At 47.0% G+C, this 21,946-nt stretch overlaps 1 protein-coding gene across 2 annotated transcripts in view; it reads right to left on the bottom strand.

Moving 5' to 3' along the window:
* Positions 1-2,279: 2,279 nt before the first annotated feature.
* The window catches only part of ptprt (protein tyrosine phosphatase receptor type T), a 126,012-nt gene continuing 106,345 nt past the window's right edge, over positions 2,280-21,946 (bottom strand). Inside the window, exon 38 of one of the 2 annotated variants that reach the window (XR_007484675.1) lies at positions 2,280-3,356. The gene's annotated coding sequence lies outside the window, so the exon portion shown is untranslated. Of the gene's footprint in view, positions 3,357-19,538; positions 21,938-21,946 lie in introns of those variants that run through there. The other variant, XR_007484674.2, reaches the window with a different exon arrangement.

Consider the following 21,946-nt stretch of genomic DNA (forward strand, 5'->3'; position numbering starts at 1 on the left):
TAGTACTGTATGGTATCAGTGGCGAATATTCTGGGATTTCAATAAGGCACCTGGGACAACTACGGGGGTCCTCAGTACCTGGACGTAGTTGACAGTGAGCGGGAGTTTCGCCAGGTTGTGACTGTAACTGCCGCTGTTGTGTGTGTTTCAGGTGAGTAAATCTGTTGAAAAGTTGATGATCAGAACTTGTAATACTGCTGGTAGTCTGAGCTAATTATTGATTGAGAATATGATACATGCGGTTGCGGTTGTACAATGTATAATTTTGTGTATAACATGGACAGTGTGATGTTTATAACGTATTCTCAGTACCCGGACGTAGTTGACAGTGAGCGGGAGTTTTGCAGGGTCGTGACTGTCACTGCCGCTGTTGTGTTTCAGGTGAGTAAATCTATTGAAAAGTTCATGATCAGAACTTGTAACACTACTGGTACTCTGAACTAATTATTGATTGAGAATATGATACATACGGTTGCGGTTGTACAATGTATAATTTTGCGTTAATCATGGACAGTGTGATGTTTATAACGTATTCACAGTACCCGGAAGTAGTTGAGAGTGAGCGGGAGTTTTGCCGGGTCGTGACTGTAACTGACACTGTTGTGCGTGTTTCAGTAAATGTATTATCATGCGTGGAGTGATTCGCGTCCATGCGTGCGACAAATATTGGAGGCACCGCTGGGATTTAGTGACGCGTAGCTCGCGCTAGAGATAGCGGTGGAGAGCGCGCGCACACGAGCACACCCTACGTCATTGAAGAGGAGTAGAGCAAGCGAGCAGGGGGAAGTGAGAGGCGGCGTAAGAGAAAGATGGATTTGGAAGAGTTGGCAGAGATTGTGACACAGAAGATGTGGCTTTTAAAGCTTGATCAGCTGAAGCAAGTGTGTCTAGTGGCCAAAATCCAAAGTGAAAATGCCACCTCGAGACGAGTGCTCATTCGAACCATTACAGAGACAATAGACACCGTTATTAATGACGAAGAGGATGAAGTGGCAGCATGTTATCTGAAAAAAATACTGAGACTCACTGAGCAAATGCAAAGTATTGAAAAGAGTGGTTAGGAGAAAAACACAATGAACACCACACAACACGGTGATGATGCACGTGAGGAAGTTAGCTTGGAAGAGAAATAAACAATTTAGCATTACAAGATGAAGTGAGGAGGTTAAGTGAAATGATGATGGCTTGGACACCGCCCCACCAAAACGCGATGTCTCCAGCTGTGAACGAACTTCCTGAAGTGACAGACAACAATTCAATATTTATGGACAGATTGGAGAAAAGGGACAAAAAGAAAGGCTCACCTACACAAATTTGATGCACCAGATTGATAGAGGAATTAGTAGAGGACACGGTGAGGCTGAGATCATTGAAGCAGTGATAAAGGCAATCAGCCCAGGGCTGAGTCTTCAAGACATGTTAGAAATCAAAAGTGACATCACTCTTTCCCAACTCAGAACCATTTTGAAAGGCCATTTCAAGGAAGACAGTTTCACGGACCTGTACCACAAACTTCTGAGCATCACCCAAGACCACCGTGAGTCTCCTCAGAACTTTCTCTTTAGAGCCATTGAAGTAAAATAGAGACTGCTACTGGCGTCCCGAGATGGCGGATCAGATGAACAGTGTAGTACTGAGCTTGTTCAAAAGAATTTTTTTAGATCAATTAGTACTGGGCTGTGAAGTGATAACATCAAGTTTCAGCTGAAACCTTATCGAGATGATCCGAGAGTATCTGATGAAACTTTGATTGACAAAATGAATGAGGCGGCTAGCATTGAAGTGGAGAGGCAGACAAAAAGAAGGAAAAATGTGGGAAGCAAAGTGTCAACAGTGAGTGAAGTGCATACCGAGACGCCAGCCAATCGACCATGCCAGCCTACAGCTGAGGCCGGAGTCAGGGTCCAAAAACAGTCAACTAAAGTTGTAAAGCCAAAGGGTCGAAGAACACAACCCAGTGAAAACTCAAAAGAGTCAGAACTTCAAGAGACTGTCAGGTTGCTACGAGAAGACATGGCTGAGATTCGAAAACAATTAGCTCACCAGCAAGGGCCGGCTTCGACAGCAAAACCAAAATATAGATTTAAGCTGGGATGCAGAGCATGCAAGGAACAAAACATTGGCGACCAGTGTGATCATTGCCTGAAGTGTGGGCAGTCAGGACATTTTTCCCGAGGCGGTCGAGGGCAGAAGCAATACGGAGCAAAATCAGATAGTAAAAATGTAACCAGTCAAACAATCACCTCCCAAACAACAAAAGATCCAGCTCAAAGCAACACTAAGAGATTCAAGAGTTTTTTTATTCGCCATGTTTGAGCGTGCCAAACAAGGAATTTGACTTCGGTAAATCAAAGCCTCTGTTCAACATTTAGGTGACTAACAACAACACTCAGGACATGTGAAAAATGGCAGATATTCTCAAACATCCACTGATCTTAAACTCCCAAGAGGGCAAGGAAAAACTCAAAACTCTAGCTAGGGGAAATGAGAAACCTTGAGAAGAGACCACAGACGGGAGGGTCCCTCTTCTAGGATGACCAGGCTGCAATGGATGCAGAGAGGACACGTAGTACAAACAGTGTAGACAATTCAAAAAAGGTGTGGAGAGCAGGATGTTATTGCACAGTAATGACTCTGAGACTCTTAAGAGTGGTGTGAGTTCATCAGAGCAACAGCCTGGGGGAAGAAGCTGTCTCTGTGTCTGCTGGTTTTAGTGTACAGAGCTCTATAACGCCGTCCGGAGGGGAGTAGTTCAAACAGACTACAACCTGGGTGAGAAGGGTCTGTAGAGATATTACTTGCACGTTTCCCTGTCCTGGACAGGTACAAGTCTTGGATAGATGGGAGGTTGATTCCAATTATCTTTTCTGCAGTCCTTATTGTCCATTGCAGTCTGTGCTTGTCTTGTTTGGAGGCCGATCCAAACCAGACAGTGATGGAGGTGCAGAGGACAGACTGGATGATGGCAGTGTAGAAGGTCTTCAGCAGCTCCCGCGGCAGGTTGAACTTCTTGAGCTGTCTCAGGAAGTACAGCCTCTGCTGGGCCTTCTTCCGGACAGAGTCTATGTGGCCGGTCCATTTCAGGTCCTGAGAGATTGTGGTTCTCAGGAACTTGAAGGTGTCTGTGGAGAGAATAGTATTACTGTGGATAGTGAGGGGTGAAAGTGGTGAAGGGCCTCGCCTGAAGTCCACTGTAATCTCCACGGTCTTGAGCGGGTTCAGCTCCAGGTGGTTTTGGCTGCACCAGTGAACCAGCCGCTCCACCTCCTGTCTGTACGCAGTCTCATCACTGTTCTAGATCAGTCCGATGAGAGTGGTGTCGTCTGCATACTTCAGGAGCTTCACAGGAGAGTCACCTGCGGAGAAATCGTTGGTGTAGAGAGAGAAGAGCAGTGGAGAGAGGACGCACCCCTGAGGGGCTCCAATATTGCTCCCGCACCACCAGACTCGCCAACAGCTTCTTTCTTCAGTCTGTTAGGACCCTGAACTCGCTACCCCCTTCTGTGTAGCGTGCGGCACTGTTGCGCTATTTTTCTAGAATGTCTGCTGTACGCTCACTTGCTCCTTTTTGCTCCTCTTATTTATTTATTTGTTGTGTTATTTATACATTATTTATTCAGCACGCTGTTGTTTACTTGTTTACTTGATTGTCTATTGTGGGCCATGTCTTGTCACCGTGGGATAGGGGGGAACGAAATTTCGGTTTCTTTGTGTGTCTTTGGCATGTGGAGAAATTGACAATTAAGCTGACTTTGACTTTGACTTTGATATTGGTGGTCCGGGTGTCAGATGTGATGCTCCCCAGTCTCACACGCTGTCTCCTGTTGGTCAGGAAGCTGGTGATCCACTGACAGGTGGAGGCCGGCACCGCGAGCTGGATGAGCTTCTGTTGGAGGATGTCAGGAGCGATGGTGTTGAACGCCGAGCTGAAGTCCACAAACAGGATCCTGGCGTACGTTCCTGGGGTGTCCAGGTGTTACAGGATGTAGTGCAGTCCCATGTTGACCGCATCATCCACCGACCTGTTTGCCCGGTAGGCAAACTGGAGGGGGTCAAGCAGGGGGCCCGTGACATCCTTCAGGTGGTTCAGCACTAACCTCTCGAAAGATTTCATGACCACAGATGTCAGTGCGACAGGTCTATAGTCATTCAAACCTGTGATGGCGGGCTTCTTGGCCACTGGAACGATGGTGGAGCTCTTGAAGCACGAGGGCACCTCACACAGCTCCAGGGAACGATTGAAGGTCCGTGCAAAGGTGGGCGCCAGGTGCTCAGCGCAGACTTTCAGGAAGGTGACACGCTGTCTGGGCCCGGTGCCTTCCTGATCTTTTTTCTCCGGAACATCTGGCGCACTTCCTCCTCGCGGATCTGGAGTGCGGGTGCGGCCTCTGCAAGAGAGAGAGTCGGTGACCACGGTGATGGAGGTGTGGACAGAGCAGTTGTGGGGGGAGGTGAGTATGTAGATTGTGCTGCAGGAGGTCCCGTTGTGTGGGAGGACCGATCAAACCTGCAGTAGAACCTGTTTAGCTGGTTAGCAAGCCTTGGGCTCTCCACAGGACGGGGGGGGCGGGGGGCTTCGTTTCTTGAAGCCCGTGATGCTCTGCAGACCTTTCCACACTGTTGAGGGATCAGGATTGGCAGAGAGGTGTCTCTCCAGGCTCTCCCCGTAACACCTCCTGGCTTTCTTGACCTCTCGGTTCAGTGTGTTTCTGGTCTGCTTGAACAGGTCCCGGTCACCGCTCCTGTAGGCCTCCTCCTTGACTTTGCGCAGACTGCTGAGGTTCGGTGTAAACCAAGGTTTGTCGTTGTTGTACGTGCAGAAGGTCTTAGTCTGCACACACAGATCCTCACAAAAACTGATGTATGATGTGACAGTGTCAGTGAGTTCAAGCAGGTCTGAAGTTGCAGCTTCAAAAACTCTCCAGTCGGTGCAGTCAAAGCAGGCTTGGAGGTCCTGCCTTGACTCCACTGTCCACTTCCTCACAGTCCTCACCACAGGCTTAGAAGTTTTTAGCTTCTGTCTGTAGGCCGGGATCAGATTAACTAGACAGTGGTCCGAGAGTCCTAAAGCTGCACGAGCCACAGAGTGGTATGCATCCTTAATTACGGTGTAGCAGTGGTCCAGTGTCTGTGCCCCTCTGGTGGGACACGTTATGTGCTGTCTGTATCTGGGGAGTTCGTGTGCGAGGTTCGTCCTGTTAAGATCACCCAGAACAATGATTAGTGAATTTGGTAGAAGTTTCTCCATGTCTGTCACCTGGTCAGCCAGCATCTGAGTGGCTTCACTCACACGTGCGTGTGGTGGAATGTAAACAGCAATGAGAACATTCCCGAGCTTCTATGTGAGAGAATTAGACAGCTGGAAGCGGAGCTGGCTAAAAATGAGACAGCCAGACAGACCACCGGAGCAACCTATGCCAGCCACCTTTCATTGCGTTGCCAAGCTAAGCTCAGGGCCCACATTGGAAGAAAGTGCATTGTTGATTGTAGTCTGGGGGGAGTACCAACCAAAGTTCTGTGGGATACGGGGTCACAAGTCACAATTATTAACGAGAACTGGAGAAAAACCTGGCTTCCAAAAACTGGCTGTGAGCTGTGAGGGCGACGTCCGTCTGCTGAACGATCTGAACCGCTTCTTTGCTCGCTTCGACGCCCAGAACAGCACTTGCCCACTGAAGTCCACTCCCCCCCCCACACGAGCAGCCCCTGCGCCTCTCTGCCGACGGTGTGAGGAGGGCGCTTGCCGCTATTGACACCCGTAAGGCGGCGGGCCCTGACAACATCCCGGGTCGAGCGCTGAAGGACTGTGCTGGGGAGCTGTCGGGTGTCTTCACGGACATCTTTAACGTTTCCCTGCAGCAGGCCATCGTCCCCTCGTGTTTCAAGGCTGCCACCATCGTTCCTGTGCCAAAGAAACCTGCACCGTCCTGCTTCAATGACTACCGCCCTGTGGCACTGACGCCCATCATCATGAAGTGCTTTGAGCGGCTGGTCATGGAGCACATCAAGTCCGTTCTCCCCCCCACCATTGACCCTTTCCAGTTTGCGTACCGTGCCAAGCGGTCCTCTGAGGATGCCATCTGCTCTGCCCTCCACTCGGCCCTCACCCACCTGGAGAGAAAGGACTCATATGTGAGGTTGCTGTTTGTGGACTTCAGCTCTGCCTTCAACACCATTGTGCCGCAGCGACTCATCTGCAAACTCGACGAGCTGGGCCTCAGTACCTCCCTCTGCAACTGGATACTGGACTTCCTCTGTCAGAGGCCTCAGGTGGTGCGTGTTGGCGACAAAATCTCCGCCAGCATCACGCTGAGCACGGGAGCCCCCCAGGGCTGCGTGCTCAGTCCATTGCTCTTCACCCTGCTGACGCATGACTGCACTGCGACCTACAGCGACAACCGCATAGTGAAGTTTGCTGACGACACGACTCTGGTGGGTCTCATCACGAAGGGCGACGAGACTCGGTACAGGTCGGAAGTTGACCTTCTGACCACGTGGTGCAGGGACAACAACCTCCTGCTGAACGTCAATAAGACCAAGGAAATGATTGTTGACTTCCGGAAGGGTCACACAACACACCTCCCGCTGATCATCGACGGTGCTGTGGTGGAGAGGGTGAGCTGCACCAAGTTCCTGGGGGTGCACATCAGTGAGGACCTCTCCTGGTCCGAAAACACCTCGTCACTGGCAAAGAAAGCTCAGCGCCGCTTGTACTTCCTGCGGAAGCTCAGGCGTGCATGTGCTCCTCAGGCAGTCCTGTCTACATTTTACCGTGGCACCATTGAGAGCGTCCTCACCAGTTGCATCGCTGTCTGGGGTGGTAACTGCACTGAACAGAACTTGAAGGCCCTGCAGCGCATAGTGAATACGGCTGGTAAGATTATTGGTGCTTCGCTACCCTCCCTGAAGGACATTTACACCTCCCATGTCGCCCGCAAGGCAACCTCGATTGCCACAGATGTGAGTCACCCGGCTCACTCTTTGTTTGACCTTCTGCCCTCTGGGAAGAGGTACAGGAGCCTGCGCTCCCGCACCACCAGACTCGCCAACAGCTTCTTTCTCCAGGCTGTTAGGGCCCTGAACTCGCTACCCCCTTCTGCGTAGCGTGCGGCACTGTTGCGCTATTTTCGGGAATGTCTGCTGTACGCGCACTTGCTCCTTTTTTTTCTGCTCCTCCTATTTATTTATTTATTTATTTATTTATTTATTTATTTATTGTTGTGTTATTTATTCATTATTTATTCAGCACGCTTTTGTTATACTTGTTTACTTGTTTGTCTGTTGTGAGCCATGTCTTGTCACCGTGGGATAGGGGGGAACGAAATTTCGGTTTCTTTGTGTGTCTTTGGCATGTGGAGAAATTGACAATAAAGCTGACTTTGACTTTGATTAAAGACATATTGTGGCAAAGCAGCAAATTTGACAACAATTAATTTTGCTGGGTGGTTGGAATTGAAATTCAAAATGGGTTCAAACAATAGCACTAATTCAGCGATGCTTGTACCTCTATTAGTGTCGTCAGAGCCAGGGGTAGCAGAGCCACCAATTATCGGCTATAACGTGATTGAACACCTAATATGCAGTGACAATGACCAGTACTCCGATGCTGTAAAGCTGAATAACAACAATAACAACAACTGTGCGTCTCACTAGACTTTACTTATACACTTCAACAACGTGTCTCCATTACAACAACTTAATCATTTCCTTGACTCCCGACATACAACGCGTCCGCACATGCGCAGTAAGAAAAGCATATAACAAATGCATATAGCAAACCCATAGTCGGAAAAGCATAACAAACTCCCCTTTTTTCTTTACTCCCCTTTTTTCTTTAAAGAAAAGCAGTGCAAAGAAAATATTTCCTTCCATTTTTTTCCCCTTAACATATAACCAAATTGAAGGTTTCAGCGTTAATAACAAGAGTAGAACAGTATGAACAAAAAGTCTTTTGTGTCAAGTCCATTTAGGTTTTAAGCTGCCATACAACTTCACTGAGGGCCCTCAGGAAAATGAGTGCAGATGCCCCTTTCTTGGTCAAACAGTCAGCGAGTCGCTCCTTAGTCGCTGACCACAAGATCTGCTGAATAGTCCCAGAGCTGAGTAGTTCCTTCATACTGCTGATCTCGAGTCTGAGTCTTTTCTCTGTTACAGATTTGGTGGATTTGATGGCGTCAAAAAGAGAGTGGTTGTCGGTTACACAAACAATAGGCAAATTGTTTCATTTACAGTCACCTGTGGTGAGCTCTGAATACAGTGTGGCTAAGAAGACTGCACTGTCAATACCGTCTCCAAGTGCCAAAGTCTCTCCTGCTAAAGTGCTTCTAACATCTCTCCTGATCCTCTTTGATTGCCAGCATATAGGTGAGAATCTTCCAGTTTCTCCCATAAGCATGATGAGATGCCCCCCTTGAGTTCCTCCATCTGGAAGATTTCCCATGGATGGAATCACTGAACACCACCAGCTTTAGGGAGCTGCCTGCTCTTCCTCCCCCGGTTGGACTGTGTCGTGAGCTCGGACTGCTCTGTCCTGGAGCATTGTTGGGATGCGTCGGCAGTGGGTCTGCGAAGCAGCAGAAGAGGGGCCAGCACGGAGACGTCGGGCCAGGCTTGCGGCCAGCCCAGCTCGCCCAGCGTTCCATTCTCCTGGCGTACGTTCGTTCGCGACAAGATGGGTTGCGTTCGTCTGATAGGATCCACGAACCGGACAGTGCGTGCCTGCTGTGTGCTCGTGTTCACAGTGGCCTGGTTGACTGTCATCTTACCGGACTCTGCTGTGCATCGGGAGCGGCTAGCGTGCTATCACGCTTATTGTTCATTGATGTTGACTTCTTGTGTTATTTTTCCTGTGTTGTTTACTTGTATGTGCGTTGTGAACTCTGTCTTGTCACCCTGGGATAGTGAGAAACGTAATTTCGATCTCTTTGTGTGTCTTGACATGCGGAGGAATTGACAATAAAGGAGACTTTGACTTTGACTTTCCCAAGTACTGAAACTTCAAAGTCACGTCCTCTGACTTAAGTTTCCTGATCAGTTTATTTGCACAATGCAGAGTCTGGACTGTGGCATGCTTTGTACTGGATGCTAGGATGGATATGTCACACATTATGTCAGATCTGCTTTGTCTTGCTACCCACAGTATCTGGCCAATCTTTGACTTGAGCATGTCATGTTCAGTGTCTGTTAAGAGGGCCTCTCGCTATGTGGCTCTGGTGGGGTCAATACGAATGGGTTGAAGATTTTTTTATGTACGTCCATTGTTGCACCTGTATTTCATGCTCCACAGAGAGAACCTCCATTCCAATATAGCTGAAGCTGTTGTGTTCTTCACGTCCAATTTGAAAGACAGCTTTCAAGAGTGAAATGACTGTCATGGAGAATCTTTCTGAACCCCCCCAGATGAAGTCATCCACATGACAAGCAAGGACTCCCATCACATTGCCAGAGTCATCTAACCAGTAAAACACTGCAGGATCCACTTGTGACACAGTACCTCCTGACTGCTGCATAATGTCTTTCACCCTGTTGTACCAGTACAGAGAAGCGTCTGCCAGGCCATAAACACATTTTTGTCAATTTCCACACAGTTCCTTTGCTCTGTGCTTCCTGGGGGGGCGAATGTAGACATTTCTGGTTAACCCTTTACCTTGCAAAAAGACTGCTTTAATGTCCATAGAGTTTAGCTGCCATTTCTTTTGAGATATAACAGCCATAATCATTTTTAAAGACTCTAAGGCACATGTGGGTGAGTCTTTTGGGAGCTCGTCTGTGTTCATTTCCTCAAAGCCTCTTGCAACTAACCTGGCTTTGGGTACGACCCCCTGTGGTGTTTCCTTGAGTGTGCACACCCACCTTGTGGAGATGCATTTCTGACCTTCATCTTTGACCTCTTCAAACACATTGTTCTGTTTCCAGTTGATGAGTTCAGCGTGTTTGGCAGAAATGAAGGCATGATCATTCACAATCAGTATGTCCTCTACATGGCAGTTTGTACATAAGTCAGCATGCTCAGTTGGACCCAGCTGTCCACTTGTCCTAAGTCCACTGATCCAGTTGTGCCAGCAATTTCCTCAGGTTCTGTATACTGTAAGTTGTACCAGTTTTTGTATGTTCCAGTGGACTTTCCTGCCCGGCTGAGGCTTTTTCCAGTTTGTGCTTGGCCACTTACACTGTCTGTATATGTGACCACCTGTCCAGTTTTCAGCATTAGTCCTTCAATAATAGTATTTGCACATGCTGATGTGTGAGGGGACTCATTGTTATCCTCAGCATCTTCATCGTTTGAGGGTGCATCTTTTTCACTTTCATCTACAGTGTTATTTTCAAAAAGTCCTGTTTCTGGTAAGGAGGCTTTTTCAGTTCTCATTAACGGCTCATCTCTTTCCCTCAACACACAGCCATCAATCCTTCGAAGTCTGGATTGATGCACACGGACACAAGTGCCCCCGTGCCGAACAAACATCACCACACCATCTTGGCTGATGACCACACCTGGACCTTTCCACTCTGTCGAATCCACCCGTTTATAGTAAACTTTATCCCCCGTTTCATATAGGTCATCAGTGGATTGTTGTTGTTTACGAAGGGCTCTTCAGATCCGCTCAGAGCATTCTGCTTCTGTGAATGCTTTCCTTGTGGCATGCAATGCTGAGATGTGCTGAGCTATCCAAGTAGACATGCTAGTCCAGGGGTGGGCAAACTTTTTGACTTGCGGGCCGAATTGGGTTCTAAATTTTGACCGGGGGGCCGAACCAGGAGCAGATGGATGTAGTGTTTGTGTGAAGTAATATAAACGACCTGTAAAGGTCATTGCATAAAAGGTTTTGGCCTTTAGTAGGTAGTAAAGCATGGATATTCAAAAAAAGTTTTTTGAAAACAAATGCATTTATTAACACCATTAAAAAAAAAATCCCTAAAAAACTGCTATCAGTGATTCTCATAAAATACGACACTGTTATTATGAATAACAGTCTCCATCACTTCAGTGCCTGCAGGTCAGATTAATGAAAGATGTTTATCTTATGAGGTCACATCAAACGGCAAACATTCTGACCAAATATAGTTCTCACTGATAAGCCACCAGGTCTGGAAGGGACTAGCACAGGTATGGGCAAACTAGTTTGTTGTAAAAAACAAGTGTGTTGTAAAAAAATGCATTTTGAATATGATTGAAACTAGCGACCATTCTCATTTTCAAACAATGCAGGATGCTCAAGTACATTGACGCACCACCTGTTTGTGACTAATCTTAACCTGTAAAGTTCTTAAGGCTTACTTTAAGGAAGTGTTTCCCGTTTCCTCACCTCTGTTACCAGGTGTTTGTGAGTTAAAACTCTGCTCTGATTTTCAGATACCCCTCACCGTGTTGCCGTTTTGATTACTTTATTTGGATGTATGCTTTCACCGATTCTTCACGATGATATATTTGGTCAGAATGTTTGCCGTTGGATGTGATCTCATAAGATAAACATCTTCCATTAATCTGACCTGCAGGCAGTGAAGTGATGGAGACTGTTATTCATAATAACAGTGTCGTATTTTATGAGAATCACTGATAGCAGTTTTTTAGGGATTTTTTTTTTAATGGTGTTAATAAATGCATTTGTTTTCAAAAAACTTTTTTTGAATATCCATGCTTTACTACCTACTAAAGGCCAAAACCTTTTATGCAATGACCTTTACAGGTCGTTTATATTACTTCACACAAACACTACATCCATCTGCTCCTGGTTCGGCCCCCCGGTCAAAATTTAGAACCCAATTCGGCCCGCAAGTCAAAAAGTTTGCCCACCCCTGGGCTATACGCTGCAGTTGTTTTCACTTCCATGTTGAAGTTTTCAGCCAAGTCCCTCATTTCTTCATTATTAAATTCACCCCCATTGTCAGTGAACAGTCTGCGTGGTGGGCCATGAACACTTATCCAGCAGTGAATAAAGTGCTTCACAATTTCTTTGGGTTTCTTTGTGGTAATAATGCTCCCTGAACTGAACCTTGTGAAGTGGTCAATGGCATGCAAATACCACAACCCTGGCTCTAGCTCATGTAAGTCCATAGCCTCAGTTTCATTGTAGGCTGAGGCCATGGGTAGACCTACTGCTGGCTTTTGCTTTGGTTTACTATACCTGATGCATGTCTCACAGTTCTTTACAATTTCATGCAGGATTGTGATGCACTCCTCATCAGTATTACCTGAACAGGTCAGTAGTTTTTTCAGTCTGTCAACTGAGGCATGTCCAAACTGTTTGTGCAATTTCAATAGCACCTTTTGTTTCTCTTGTTTTGTCATATGTTCTGTCACAATAAGAATGTCGTTTTCATTTAGGATGTTACTTCCATCTGGGGTATTTTTGTCCCTCAAGTTCACACAATAATGTCCTGATGATGTTAATTCAAGTTTCACTGGTTGCTTGAACATTATGGCCTTGTCATTCTCGATGTCCAAAACAGCACCAGCTCTTTTCAGTGAAGTCTTGCTTTACAGCTAAGGGATATCAGCTGGGACAACTTCTGTTTCAATTTGGCATTTAGTTTGTGCTATCACAGCTGGGATTTTCACTTTCTTTGTAGAATGGACAATTTTCCCATCACCAAACTTGAATGGTCTTGCACTTTTCACATCTTTCATTTCCAACAACTCATCCTGTGTTAGTTGACTAACATAATGATCAAGCCATTTTTCACCACACACTGTTCTGGTGCAAGCTGTATCAATTACAATTACAGCAGATCATAGAGACTCCACCATGAAAATCTCAGTGTTAGACAATAAGGTAATGTTGCATTCATCAACCTCCGTTTGTTGTTGTTCTTCTGTTAGTTTAGCATGTTCATTTTTGTGGGGGCAGTCTTTTGCCCAGTGATATAAACTTTGGCAGACTGCACATCTCGTTCTTCTACCACATCTGTCAAATGGATTGGTACCTTGAACAGCTTGTTGTCGCGGATTTGACCTACTTTCTCTCCTGCTGGAAACAGTTGCATCTCCGCTCACCTGCAGTGCACCGACTCCGCCTTGTGGCGTATTGTCGCTAAATATCCTCTTCAAGGCAGCCTTCATGTTGTCAAACGTGAGGCTTGAACAAGCGGTAAGTGCCAACTATTTGTTTTTAATATAAAGTCCCGTAGTGTCTAGCAGCTTGAAAGCTAACACCGCATCTGGTAACTCCATTTTGAACTGGCGAATTCTGTTGTACCGCCATTGACAACTTGACAATGTAGCCCGCCATTGAAATGCCCGTGTCTTTCGTTATCCGGTCGAACTCCGTATATGCCTTGTATTGGCGGTCCTTTTTTTCTTTCAAAAACACCGAGTCCAGTTTTCCCAAAAGTGTAGTCATTCCATCATCTGTATTCAAATCCCCTGCGGATACTTCCAGCGCGCTGTCTCTCGCTCTTCCCGTTAGCGACAAGGCAACTGCCAAAGCCTGCTTTTTTTTTTATTCAAGTCCGTAACAAGTCTCCATATTTTGACTTCATTTTTCCAACTTTCGTAAGACTTCTTCTCATCAAACGCTGGCGGAACTTTGTAATTACCAGCGGCCATCCTCTGCTACCATGTAAAGCTGTATAACGACGATAACAACAACTGTGCGTCTCACTCGACTTTACTTGTACACTTCAACAACTCGACTCCATTACAACAACTTAATCATTTCCTTGACTCCTGACATACAACGTGTCCGCACATGCGCAGTAGGAAAAGCATGTAACAAATGCATATAGCAAACCCATAGTAGCAAAAGCATATCAGATGCAACCCTTGCTGTAGTAAGAGATGCCTTCGCAATCGATTGCAGGAAAGCAACTGTGCTAATTATTATAGTGCGCAGCGTTGACCAGAATGACAAGGAGGGATTGGTAAGGGTCGGGAGAATAAAGACAGTGATTCCAGCTGATCAGACAAGAGAAATCAAGTGCAGTGTGAGAACGAGTGGCCGCCCTACCTCTCAGGAAGTGATCTTTGAACCAGAGCTGACCTCAGAGTTGTTGGATGGAATCAGGATTCCGGAAAGTGTGATTCGCTTGCCGAAGGGACACTGGTCCAAAGTGTCCATCCCAGTCATGAATGAGAGTACCAGTGACATCACCCTCACTCCTCGCACAGTGTTGGGAAGTCTTCAACAAGTAAAATCCATTTACCCTGTAGAGGTCCAACCAGTCAGCAACAGCTCAACAAATGAGAAAAACAAAGGTGAACCTACAGCTACACCGGGAAACAGCAGCAGCAATCATAGAGAGCCTGAACCAGAAATGAATGACCAACAGTGGAGCAGGAACATAGATCTATGGGACCCACCAGTACCAGTTGATCATTTGTCCCCTGAGCAGCAGGAAAAGGTGAGACAAATGCTTTGAGAAGAGTGTGCAGCATTTTCGAGAGATGACGGGGATGTGGGATGCATTCCATCGCTGCAATTAAAGATAAGGTTGACTGACACAACTCCAGTATGACGTACTTACATCTCCGTACCCAAGCCACTTAACAAGGAGGTGAAAGAGTATTTGGAGGACTTGCTGAATCAAGGATGGATTCAAAAATCCAGATCCCCATACTCCTCACCCCTTGTCTGTGTATGGAAAAAGGATGGAAGTTTGCAGTTTTGTGTGGATTATCGGGAGCTCAACCAAAAGTCTATTCCAGACCGCCATCCGATACCCCAGGTACAAGAAGTGCTCAATAGCCTGAGTGGCAGTGCGTGGTTCTCCATGTTGGACCAAGGCAAAGCTTACCATCAGGGATTCCTTGAAGAAAACAGTAGACCACTCACTGCTTTTATAACACCATGGGGTTTATATGAATGGATAAGAATCCCCTTTGGTTTGTCTTCAGTCCCAGCCGAGTTCCAACGCAGTATAGAGGAATGCCTAGTAGGTTTAAGAGATGAAACGTTGCAGCCATATCTTGATGACAATTTCGTCCATAGCAAATAATTTGACGATCACCTGTTGGATATGAGGAAGGTCCTACGTTGCTATCAGAAGCATGGCGTGAAACTGACACCAAAAAAATGTGAAATCTTCAAAGATAGGGTGAAAGTTCTTGGGAAGATTGTAACCAAAGATGGCTACTGCATGGATCCTGCTGAGATAGCACCAGTACAAGCCTTGAAACATCGCAACCCTGGGACAGTGGGAGAACTTAGGAAGATGTTGGGATTCCTTTCCTACTATCGACCATATGTCCCAAATTTCTCCCGTATTGCAAAACCCTTGTACAGGCTGTTATGCACAGAGAAACATGGTAATGGCAGGATAGAGAAGTCAAGCGTAAGTACAGGAAGGATAAAGCTCAAGAAGTCAGATCAGCTTCCCTCAAGCCAAAAAATACATTGGACCGAACAACACCAGGAAGTGCTTGGCCAAATTATAGAGTACCTAATCAACCCACCACTACTGGGGTACCCTGATTTTGAATAGCCATTTGTGCTTCACTGCGATGCGTCTCAAGAAGTGCTTGGTGCAGTACTGTACCAAAGACAACAAGGCAAGTTCGTCATCGGTTCTGGATCAACAACGCTAACTGCTCCAGAAATAAATTACCATCTGCATTCTGGAAAGCTAGAATTCTTGGCTATGAAGTGGCCAATTTGTGAGCGATTTAGGGAATATTTGTATTATTTCCTTCCTTCACAGTGTACACTGATAACAATCCATTGACCTATGTCCAAACAACAGCCAAGCTAAATGCTACAACACACCGGTGGATTGCAGAGCTTACAGACTTCAACTTCAAAATTAAATATCGCCCAGGGAAAGTGAACCGAGATGGGGATGGCCTATCAAGGATGCCAATAGATATGGAAAAATATATGCAGACCTGCTCACAGGAGATGGAACCAAAGATCATAACAGGCATCACACAATCACTCCAACTTGAATCTGGCGAATGCGAACCATGGATGTGTCCGATTGTCATTTCCGCAGCATGTGATCAAGTAGAAAAAGAAGCGATAGCACACGCAGTGTTGGAAATCTCCTCAGACAAAATAAAGAATGCACAAGAGAAGGACCCAGTCATTGGCAAAGTGAGAGAATGCATCTTAACTAGACAGTGGCCAAGTCTGAGGAGAAGGACTAAGAATGATGATCTATCTGTCCTCCTAAGAAAAAGAAACAAGCTATGTGTCAACCAGGACGGTATCTTGTACCGAAAGTCTGCAACTCGATTCCAGTTAGTACTTCCTGCAGCATTCCATCCGCTGATCTACCAGGAATTACATGAGAAGATGGGACATCTTAAATTGGAGCGGACATTGACGGGACCGATTTTATTGGCTACACATGCAGAGAGATGTGACCCACTTTGTGACACAAGTGTGTAGTTGCCTCAAACAGAAGCGTCCAAGCAAGCAGGCGAGAGCACCACTCGTGAACATTGTGACAACGTACCCCTTTGAGATGGTCTCAATAGATTTCCTGCACTTGGAAAACTGCAAGGGCAGATATGAGTATGTCCTTGTTGTAATTGACCATTTGCTCAGGCCTATGCGTGCAACAATAAAACTGCAAAAACCGCTACAGAGAAGATCTTTGGAGATTTTGAGCTCAAGTTTGGATTCCCTTCAAAGCTTCATCACAATTAGGGAAGGGAATTTGAAAATAAGCTCTTCTCTAAACTGGAGGACTATAGTGGTGTCAACGGTTCACACAACTCCGTACCACCCTGCCAGCAATAGCCAAGCAAAAAGATTTAATCAGACACTCATATCGATGCTACGAAATCTGCCAGAGCACTCCAAGTCAGATTGGAAGAGTTCATTAGCCAAAGTGGTACATGCATACAACTGCACACAGAGTGAGGCAACAGGATATGCACCATATTATCTTCTTTTTGGTAGGAGCCCCCGCCTTCCTGTGGATATCATGTTTGGCTTAACACCAGCCGATCAAGCTGATTCTCACGGATGCAAGAGGCGAACAGACAGGCTTCAAAGACTGTTCAGAGACTGATCTCCTGCTTGGCTCAGACAAAACACTCCTGCCTGGGAAACGAGAAGCCCTGTTTCAAGACCTGCTCGTGGCAAGTTACTCCAAATGTGTTGCTGCCAGCAATCAAATGATAATTTGAAGCGTTCGGTGAAAGACGGATCATTTTACCGTGATGAACTTTTCTGGGCAAAGAAGGATTTGAAGGATTTCAATCTCGTGAGAGCAGATCATTTTGGCAGACATCTGGACCGATGTCGGCAATTGTATGATCGCCACGGCGAAGAGCAAAAGCGGGGCACATTCCTGTTTGCAAACAATTTTTTCCTCTCAAACAAGGTCCAGTGGAACTTTGAACATGGAGGAGTTCAAGAAGATCTTTTTTTGTGTCACTTTTGTCACTTTTTTTGCCACAGACGATCCATTCCTGTGCAGTTTTTTTGCTTTTTATTTTATAACTTTGTTGCCACAGACGGTCCATTCCTGTGCAGTTTCTGTTGTTAATTTGTTGCCACAGACGAACCATCCCTGTGCTGTTTAGTGAAAGGAAATACAAGTAAGCGTAACCGATCTAAGCAGATCGCGAACCCGCGAGTCTGTTAGCGGACTGCTAACAGCTGATTTACCAGGGAACAGCTGATTGAGCTGTCAAAGAGATAGCTGCGACCAACGTGAGCAATATGGGGCCGAAAAAAAACCTAACCATGTCCACGGAGGAGGTTGAGTACATAAAAAGGTCACTTGACTTCCTTTCGGAAGAAGTTTCTGCTGTAAGGATGCAGCAGAAAAACATCTTGGCACTGGTGGAAGAGGTAAAGATGCTCCGTATGCTCAATGCTGAGAAGGACAAGCGGCTTGCCTACCTTGAAAGTCGGGTAGCGGACATTGAGCAATATACACGAATAAATGACATTGTCATCACGGGAATAGCAATTAAACCTATATCTTATGCAAGGGCAGTGACGGCAGGTAACGATGGCTGTGAGCAACATGCGAGCTCAGCTGAGCAACAGGTAGCTGAGTTTCTGCAAACTAAAGGAATAACTATGGACTCCAACCAGGTTGAAGCATGTCATCTACTGCCCAGAACAAACAGTAATAACAAGCCAGCTGTCATTCTGAAATTTGTCAACAGGAAGCACAAAGTTGCACTTCTGAAGCAGGGTAAGTTGCTCAAAGGCACAGACATCTACATCAATGAACATTTGACAAAGACCAATGCGGATATTGCAAAGAAAGCACGTCACTTGAGAAGAATGAAAAAAATACAGAGTACATGGACCAGAAATTGCAAGATATACATCAAGCTTAATGGATCACCAGAAGAGGCCAAGATACTGATGGTGAGGAGTATTGAGGAACTGGAAAAGCTCGAATAAGTATCCTCAATAGAAAATCAACTGGAGTGGACTTGGAACTGAATGGAGGTAACAACACAAAACACAAACATAATGCTCAGGGACACTATTTAACGTACATCAAGCAACAATGGACATGTAACACAGTGGATACAAGAACATGAACAACTTCAACTAACGTTTGATTACAGTGAAAGCAGCACTCTGGTCATAGATCAGGACATCGACCCAGACAATAATTTCTTCTCCACCACAAACAACATATGTTATTATTATAGCAATGATCAGTACAATATGGACATCTTAACAAAAGATAAGCTATCTATTATCAATTTCAATAGCCGGAGTCTATATAAAAATTTTAGTAGCATTCAGGCTTACTTAAACACATTCAAACAACCATTCAATATAATAACTATTTCTGAGACCTGGATTACGACTGAGAAGGTAATGCACTTTGAGATGGAAGGCTATGAATTCACACAAAATAACAGACAGAGTAAAGGTGGGGGTGGTGTTGCAATCTATGTTGATTTGAATATGAAATTTAAGATTGTAGAGGCTATGACACAGGTAGTGGACAATCTTCTTGAATGTCTCACGATACAGATTTGTGTTGAAAAAAAAAAAGACATTATTATAAGCTGTGTCTATAAAGCTCCTGGTTCTAGCATTGAGACATTCACAGAATGGATAGAAAGTGTGATTATACAAAAGGGCAACAAAAATATTTTTATTTGCGGGGATTATAACATTGATTTATTAAATCCAAATAAGCAACAAAATATTGATGATTTTTTAAATTTAATGCATAGCCTGAGTCTCTTTCCTACAATCACTAGACCCACGAGAGTAACATCACAGAGTGCTACTCTGATAGATAACATATTCACCAATATAATAGAAAACAGGACAACAAGCGGGTTATTAATTACTGATATTACTGACCACCTTTCAGTGTTCACAGTATATGACAATAACTTCAAATCTGAAATTGGGGTGTATAAACAACAAAGAAGAATTAGGACAGATGAGACAATTGCTACTCTAAAACATGAATTAATGGAACAGAACTGGGATGCAATATATAAAGAAAAAGATGTAAATAATGCATACCATAAATTGATGACTATATTCACTTCATTATATAATAAGCATTGTCCAATCAAGGAATATAATAAAAAAACTAAATATAAGAACAGTCCATGGTTGACGAAGGGCTTAAGAAATGCCTGTAAAAAGAAAAATTTACTCTATAGGAATTTCATAAAACAGAGAACAGAAGGCGCTGAAGATAAATATAAGAGATATAAGAATAAATTAACCAATATTATAAGATTAAGTAAGAAAGAATATTATAAGCATAAATTAGAGGATAACAAAAATAATATCAAGGGGATATGGACTCTCCTAAACTGTCACGTCTCATCCCCAACTGCTCCACTATGTGTCTGTTGTCTTGGTTTCTGTCTGTGTGCTTGCCCCTCCCCTCCTGTGTGCCCATGATCAGTGTGATTGTTCCCACCTGCCTCTCGTTACCTGTCGTGTATAAAAGTCCTGTCTGCCCCTCACTCCCTGTTGGATCATTGGTTGCTGTCGTTCGGGGTTGTCGTACTGTCTTGATGCCGTCATGTCCTGCTGTCTTCTTGTTTCACGTCCCGGTCAGTCAGTCAAGTTATTGTTTGTTAAGTCATGTCAGTTTGCCTTTTGAGTTGCTTCAATAAACCCTGGTCCAAGCTGCACTTGGTCGTCCTGCTCCATGCTCCACCCGACCGTGGCAGAATGATCCGACCACTACAATGACCAGCGCTTGGACCCCCCTCCACCACCAGCTTCCACTGAGACGCCCGATCCACGTCTGCGCAGGTTCCATCGCCGTGGGCTCCACAGCTGCCGTCGAACTTGCTCCCGCGACTCCGAACCCGCGGCCGCCATCGGAGTGCTTCTGGCGCCAGTGGCTTTGCGGCCGCGATCGGACTCTGGTGCCGCGACGCCGGACCCACGGCCGCCGTTGGAGTGCCTCCCGGCGTCATCAGACTCACGGCCGCCATCGGGCTCCACCCCAGCGTTGCAGGGCCCGCGAACGTCAGCAGACATTCAAGCCAGCTGCGTCGGACCCGCGATCGTCCCTGGCTCCACTCCCACTGCTGCGGCGCGTGATGGCTCTTGCCGCCGCGCACAGCCCCGCCTTCCGAATGCCACCGATCGCGGTACGGACTGTCAGAGTTGCCGCCGATCGAGGTACAGACTTCCAGAATCGCGAGTGCGGTTCTGTCCCCCAAGTCGCCGCCAGAGTGCGGTTCGGTCCCCTAGGTCGCCGCCCGAGCGCGGTTCTGTTCCCCGAAGTCGCCGCCCGAGTGCGGTTCTGTCCCCGAAGTCGCCGCCCGAGTGCGGTTCTGTCCCCGAAATCGCCGCCCGAGTGCGGTTCTGTCCCCCAAGTCGCCGCCAGAGTGCGGTTCTGTCCCCGAAGTCGCCGCCCGAGTGCGGTTCTGTCCCCCAAGTCACCGCCAGAGTGCGGTTCTGTTCCCCGAAGTCGCCGCCCGAGTGCGGTTCTGTCCCTGAAGTCGCCGCCTGAGCGCGGTTCTGTTCCCCGAAGTCGCCGCCCGAGTGCGGTTCTGTTCCCCAAGTCGCCGCCGGAGCGCGGTTCTGTTCCCCAAGTCGCCGCCCGAGCGCGGTTCTGTTCCCCAAATCGCCGCCCGAGCGCGGTTCTGTCCCCGAAGTCGCCGCCCGAGCGCGGTTCTGTTCCCCGAAGTCGCCGCCCGAGTGAGGTTCTGTCCCCGAAGTCGCCGCCCGAGTGCGGTTCTGTCCCCGCAGTCGCCACCCGAGTGCGGTTTTGTCCCCGAAGTCGCCGCCCGAGTGCGGTTCTTTCCCCCAAGTCGCTGCCAGAGTGCGGGTCTGTTCCCCAAGTCGCCGCCCGAGTGCGGTTCGGTTCCCCAAGTTGCCGCCCGAGTGCGGTTCGGTTCCCCAAGTCGCCGCCCGAGTGCGGTTCGGTTCCCCAAGTCGCCGCCGAGTGCGGTTCGGTTCCCCAAGTCGCCGCCCGAGTGCGGTTCGGTTCCGCAAGTCGCCGCCCGAGTGCGGTTCGGTTCCGCAAGTCGCCGCCCGAGTGCGGTGCGGTTCGGTTCCCCAAGTCGCCGCCCGAGTGCGGTTCGGTTCCCCAAGTCGCCGCCCGAGTGCGGTGCGGTTCGGTTCCCCAAGTCGCCGCCCGTGTGCGGTTCGGTTCCCCAAGTTGCCGCCCGAGTGCGGTTTGGTTCCCCTAGTTTTTTTTTGGGACGTCGGGAGCCGTCCCTTGTGGGGGGGGTTCTGTCACGTCTCGTCCCCAACTGCTCCACTATGTGTCTGTTGTCTTGGTTTCTGTCTGTGTGCTCGCCCCTCCCCTCCTGTGTGCCCATGATCAGTGTGATTGTTCCCACCTGCCTCTCGTTACCTGTCGTGTATAAAAGTCCTGTCTGCCCCTCACTCCCTGTCGGATCATTGGTTGCTGTCGTTCGGGGTTGTCGTACTGTCTTGATGCCGTCATGTCCTGCTGTCTTCTTGTTTCACGTCCCGGTCAGTCAGTCAAGTTATTGTTTGTTAAGTCATGTCAGTTTGCCTTTTGAGTTGCTTCAATAAACCCTGGTCCAAGCTGCACGTGGTCGTCCTGCTCCATGCTCCACCTGACCGTG

The sequence above is a fragment of the Syngnathus scovelli genome, chromosome 11 (genome assembly GCF_024217435.2).
Source record: "Syngnathus scovelli strain Florida chromosome 11, RoL_Ssco_1.2, whole genome shotgun sequence".
In the NCBI taxonomy this organism is placed as follows: Eukaryota; Metazoa; Chordata; class Actinopteri; order Syngnathiformes; family Syngnathidae; genus Syngnathus; species Syngnathus scovelli.